At 39.3% G+C, this 6,499-nt stretch overlaps 1 non-coding gene across 1 annotated transcript; it reads left to right on the top strand.

Moving 5' to 3' along the window:
* The first annotated feature begins 1,067 nt into the window (after positions 1 to 1,067).
* On the top strand, positions 1,068 to 1,174 carry LOC141644858 (small nucleolar RNA R71). The gene has a single exon (XR_012544462.1). It is a non-coding gene; the product is annotated as a small nucleolar RNA R71 (small nucleolar RNA).
* The last annotated feature ends 5,325 nt before the right edge of the window (positions 1,175 to 6,499 follow it).

Below are 6,499 nucleotides of genomic sequence, written 5' to 3'. Positions count from 1 at the left end.
CAATCACCTTGTCATTATCTTCAGGCAATGGGGGCTCAACATCTTTGGCATCAAGCTTGCCCTTCCTCTTAAGCATCAACAATCGATGAAGAGATGGCACACAATCCTTAACAAGAGGCTCTTCACTAGCCTTCTTTTTATCATTTCCCCCAAGCTTGGCCTTTTTAAGAACCACCTCATCATCCAAAGTCATGGATGGCCCATCATAGCTTGAACCACTTCTCAAGGAAATAGAATTAACAGTTTCATGTGGTTGCTCACCTTGGGGAGGTAGTTGACCGTTCTTCCTTTGAGAATTAGAAGCGGCTAGTTGAGCCACTTGTTGTTCCAACATCTTGACCGCGGCACTATGAGCTTGATCATTCTTTTGAATTTGAGCCAACAATTCCCTTTGCATTTGGATTATCATGCCCTCGAGCTTACCAACGCCTTGATTGTTTTGTTGGGCATTTTGCGATGGATTTTGTTGGTAATTGTTTTGTGGGGGCCTTTGTTGATTTTGATAACCCGGTGGAGGGATATACTTTTGTTGTTGAGGAACATAGGAATTTTGTTGTGGTGGGGGTTCAGGGTTAAGCACATTGTTGCTAGTGTAAGACAAGTTCAGATGAAATTTTGTGTTCGGGTAATAAGTATTGGAAAATGTACCCGGTGGATATGAACTTTGTCTTAAAGCTTGAAAAGCATTTACCTCTTCTATAGGAGCTCGGCAATGAGCGGCATAATGACCCGCACCTCCACAACCATCACAAACAATGATTTGGCTTGTTGAAGACACGACATTGAGTTGTTGAAGGGAATCTTTAGCATCTCTTTCCGCCAATTGTTGTTGGAGCAAGGCAATTTGAGCTAGAAAAACGGAGTTATTGGAAGATTCTTCTTTACCTTTGGATGGCACAACTCGGGAATTGACATATTGGGCATCATGGACCGTCATAGATTCGATCGTGGCATGAGCAAGGTCGGTGTCAATTTGATCGAACCGCCCATTATTGGCGGAATCAAGAATCCTTCGGGACTCGGCACAACATCCATTGTAGAATGTTATTGTTAGAAACCAATCATCTAGCCCATGATGCGGGCATTGTCTTTGTAGCTCTTTGTACCTCTCCCAAGCCTCATATAAGCTCTTAAGAACTTGTTGACGGAATCCGGTGATTTGGCTCCTCAAAGTTTGAGTTTTCTCCGGTGGAAAAAACTTTTGATAGAAAGCAAGAGCCAAAGTCTCCCAATTGGTGATTCCCATGGCGGTGCGGTCAAGGCTATTGATCCATAGCTTAGCCTTGTCCTTCAATGAGAAAGGGAAAAGTATTTCCCTTATTTGGGCTTGGGTGACGCCCGTTTGCCGGATCATGGAGCAATAGTCACAAAAGTTTAGCACATGCAAATTGGGATCCTCCAAAGGACTTCCCCCAAATTGCTTCCTCTCCACAAGGCTAATGAAAGCCGGTTTGATCTCGAAGTCCGGCGCGGTGATTTGAGTGGTTGTGATTCCGGCCGGAAGCATGGCCGCGGTGGGCTTTGAGTGATCGGAAAGTTTCACCATCTTTTTGGTAGTAGATGGTGATGGTGGTGGAGATGATGAACTTGAAACCTCCTCCTCTTCAATAGCTTCTAGATCGTCTAAGTAAGACTTTCTAGCACTTTCAACTTGTATGGGAGAAGTGGCTTCTTTCACTTCTGAAGAGTCTATCACACCCGAAATACTCGAGAGGGGGGGGGGGGGGGGTGAATTGAGTATTTAAAAATTATGCCTACTTTTTATTTTATATCAAGGTAATTAATTACTTAAAGTTTATTGATTAAACTTTAACTAATTAACTAAATGATTATTAACGTAATGAAATGACCGAAACGAAAGATGCAAGGACACACGATATTTGAAGTGGTTCAGCTTCACACGTCGAAGCCTACGTCTACTATTCTCGATTAATAACTTTAGTACCTTACTCTGGATTACAAAATTGTCAACCCAACTCGTATAGTTAACTCTAACTATAACTCGATTTGAATATCACTAGATATTCGATTTGACTATCTTAAGTTACTAAGAAAGCACTTGATTGTTCTTCTAAGTGTTCATACAATTGAACGAGTAAGAGACAATATGAGTTATTATTATCTTATGACGTAATCTTAAGAAAGATAAGCAATTTAAAGAGCACGACTTTTCGTAATATTTTCAAAAACAAAACAATAAGACAATTAAGATTTAAACTCAAATATGTTTTGCCAGGATTGTTGTATTTCGAAAATCTTGCTTAAATGAGGAATGATCAAGTGTATTTATAGTAGAAGAGAGAACTTGGGTTTGCACGAAACCCTAGGTGTCGTGAGATAGGCGGCAATGATTACAAGAGATAAATCTTTATCTCTGATCGAGTCCGTTTAGTATTCACAAATAGATTGATGTGGTCGTTGGTCACGGTCGAATCAAAACACAATTTATAGCTTAACAAGCAACTCTACAATTAGTAAAGAGGCAAGTAAAGGTCGGATCCCAAGGGACGGGAGTTGAAATGAGATTTCTATTGTAACTAGTGGTGTCTAAGGGGTGTCACAAATTGGGTTGATGTAGAAGGTTACTAAACTAGAATAACAATGAAAATAAACAAGCAAGATGAATTAAAGGGGGTGTAAACAATTGATTAAAGGCACTAGGGTGTCATGGGATCATAGGGGAATCATGGGATATGATCATACAAACATGTTCTCAAATTATAAGCAAGCAATTATTGTTGTGATGGATTGAGTTGGGTTATATCTTACAATCCTAGGAAAGTTTGGGTCCCGGAGCCGAATCGATTAGATTGTACAACACCTACAAGTCGACTTAATCTTCCCTACTCAACAACATGCATGGTCTAATGAGACTCGAGTTGGGTTATGTCTTACAAGTCTCATTGAAGAGATAGGAGATGATAGTAAATGCAAGGATTCATAGGCTTAGCATTTCATCAAATATAACATGTGCATGAGTTGAGATCAAAACAAGCAAGCAAATAAGATATGAAAGCACATTAATTTAAGCATGAATCATTGCCCATGTTGGTTTCCCCTAATCACCCATTAACCCTAGCTAAGAGACTACTCACTCATTATCACGTTGATCATGCTAGCAAGGTTGTCATTCATACCAACAATATGAAACATGATGAATAAATGAAAGTAATTAACAATAATTAAAAAGGGATTAAGAGATTATACCTACTAATGATTCCAATAATAAAGCAAGAATAATAGAAGTACTTGAATGCTAGATTGAGAGGTTGTAAATCTCCCAATAATAACCCAAATAATCTTCAATTACCCAAAATAAAGGATGAACAAAAGAGAGATTAAAGAACTAAAACTTGGATTAAAACTTGATTAATACTTGATTACAATATTGAAGAGAGATTTGATTGATATTAATTACACTAATTATTGATAAGAAGAACATGCTCCTCTAATTAGACTAATGGGGTATTTATAGTGAAAATTAGGGAGGATGCATTAGGGTTAACTAAGGGCTAAACTAGTAATTACACTTTTTAAGTAGAGCAAGGAGAAGCCGGTATTTTTGGAGAGAAGGGCTTCTCTTTTCGTAGCTTGAAGAAGACAACCCGCGCTGTGAAGGAATCCGGGCGGATTAGGGTCGGGACGGCCGGATTTGGTCGATGGAATCCGAGCGGATTCTGGGGAATCCGGGCGGATTGCTGAGCGGATTCCAGCTGGGACGCTCGGATTGTGGCTAGGTGGGACGGGCGGATTGCTGACAATCCGCTCGGATTGTCAGTCAGCGTGATACTTCTTCTTTTTCTTCCCTTTTCTTCATAAATTCCTTGGGGATTTCCTTGGGGACTCAAGGATCCTTTCTCAACATTGCTCTTCTACTATGATATGTACAAAGGCCTTCTAATCTTGTCTCTCCTTGATGCTTGGTCATTGAATTTGATCAATTTAGTCTTGATTTGCCATGAAAATGCAAGATTCTTACTCCTTTCCTACCAAGGGATCAAAATCTCAAAGAATATGCAAAACAAAGAACTAAAGATAAGAAATGACCCAAATAAGCACTAAAAAGCATGGAAACAAGGGTAATTCGGGGGCTAAATATGCGCTAATTATGGTCACATCAAATATCCCCAAACCGGACCTTTGCTCGTCCCGAGTAAAGAGGTGACAAAGACTAGGACCAATACTAACCTATCCTAATAATATAGCCGATATGAGACAATTAGCGGGTCTCACTCCGCCCCTTCAACTCACAACAAGACAACCATGAGGTAGGATGCCTTCTTGCAAGGCAAGGTGGGTCTTGCCAAAATGGCGACACATCCAAACATTAGGCACACAAAAACACATAATGGATGCATCTACAAAAAGAATAGCCACTCCCTCATCAAGTGGCGGAAATTATCTACAAGGGAAGCAATTCAAGGGTACACAATCCTTCATAGATGCAATTTCTTCAAACTACTAAGCCTAGAAGGGTACCAATAAATCACCTCCAAAATGTGTCAAGCTAGGGTACCTTTGTCCTCAATCGTTAAATGCTTTTGTCAAGAGTAGGCTCCCTATGGTGTTAGAAACACTGGAGGATCGCGGAATTCCCCCTCTTGCCTAGACAAGAAGAAGGGTCGTCCTCTCTCTACCATGCACAAAAATGGATATGATGGATAAAGGGATCAATAGATGTTTGAGTTTCACTTTTGGGAGTTTGCTTTTGTTTTTGTTTTCCCCCCAATTTCTTGTGGCATATAACATTTGAGAACACTTGCTTTGCCATTTCTTTTTGATTTTTGGCATTTCAACACTTGACAACTTTTTGCATTTCTTTTTGAACATTTTCAAAGTCACCCCAATGAGTAACGAGGGTGCCTTGTATTTGAAGCTTAGGAGTCTATTTTTGCTCCTCTTTTCTTTTGATGCAAACTTTCTTTCACTTTTCATTTCATTGAACTCAAATTGATTTCTTTTTGTGCCCATTCCCTTTGATGACAAAAATGTATGGTAGAACATGGATGATGGATGGATGCATGGTTTCAAGGGTCACCTTGGAATAAACGGTAGCCAAGGAGTTATCACACCACAAGTTACTCTTGACTAGGCCTTAATCCATGGGTCAAAGGATAATAGCATGACACATCCTAGGGTGTTTTACAAGCATTCTAACAAGCAAAGTCTTAAGAACAAAAGGCATCTACTAGGGCCTATATACACTTGTCAAGCTTCCCAAGTAGACGGTTTCGCAAAATTTTTCTAACATGCAACTACATGCCATGATGCAACTAACATATAAACATCCTAATGCATATTATTCTACCAACTAATATGCCAAATAAACTAAATGCAAGTCATAAGTTCACATTGTTTTTACCGCATCAATCAAAATAAAGCCACATAGTCATTAACATAAAGAGGAAAAAGGAGATTGGAAATATCATACCATGCGGTCTTCAATATCCCCATGTCTCGGATGTGGCATAGTCAATCAATGTGAATAAGGATGAACAAACACAATATATACAAGACAATATATACAAAGGAAATGAACTTGTTTTTGGGTTTTCAATTTTTTCAATTTTTATGATTTTTGAAATTTTTCAATTTTTTATGGGGTTTTTGAATAAGAGTTAAATGTTAGAATTCCCATCCCCACACTAATATGGGCATTGTCCTCAATGGCCAAAATGATGGAAATTATACAAAGATGATGCATGATTTTTATACTAAATGCAATTCTATACTAAGCTATACTACATGATGCATGGTTTTTTATTATGACGGAGAGGATAATTTAGATTACCTCCCGTTGTGTATGCATTAACTTCCCCAAACCGAGTGAGACACTATTGCTAATGTCCAAGGATGGGTATAGTTCATGCACACACTATGCTATGCATGAAACTAGTTTGTCATTTTGGATTTTACAAATGGGAACAATAAAGAACACCTCAATGGTACCGAGGTGTGAGTCCTTTGATGTTGCTAGGACTAAACCATCAATGATCAAAATGAAATAAAAATACAAAGAGATATAGACAAACCATGGGAGTGTAGGAGTCTCCAAGGCTTGCTAGTCTTCCATCATGCTATCATCATCACCACTTCCCTCATGAGAAGTGGTCACATTGCCACTTTCCTTGTCACTTTCTTCCTCATCTTCTTCCTCATCATCATCTTCACCATCTCTTTCTCCTTCTATTGCTTCTTCCTCAATATTATCATCAACTTCTTCATCATTTCCAACAACCTCATTATCTCCCACCACGTCCCTAGATGCACCCGGAAATAAGACTTCTCTATCCGCCCAACTAGGCAAAGGACAAGATGGGTCAAGGAGTCCTTGCCTAGCTAGATGTAGGAGGGGTGGATATTGAGCCAAATACGCATTTTTCCGATCTTCATGGGCTTGCTTGTGCATTGCTTGCATAAGAAGAGTCACATAGTCTTTCCCAATTTCAATTCCTTCCGGCTTGAACTCTTCATACTCAAAGGGGTAAGGTGGTATGAT

Source organism: Silene latifolia, chromosome 2 (genome assembly GCF_048544455.1).
Source record: "Silene latifolia isolate original U9 population chromosome 2, ASM4854445v1, whole genome shotgun sequence".
In the NCBI taxonomy this organism is placed as follows: domain Eukaryota; kingdom Viridiplantae; phylum Streptophyta; class Magnoliopsida; order Caryophyllales; family Caryophyllaceae; genus Silene; species Silene latifolia.
The sequence above is the reverse complement of the archived record's forward strand: the minus strand, read 5'-3'. Positions and strand labels throughout refer to the sequence as shown.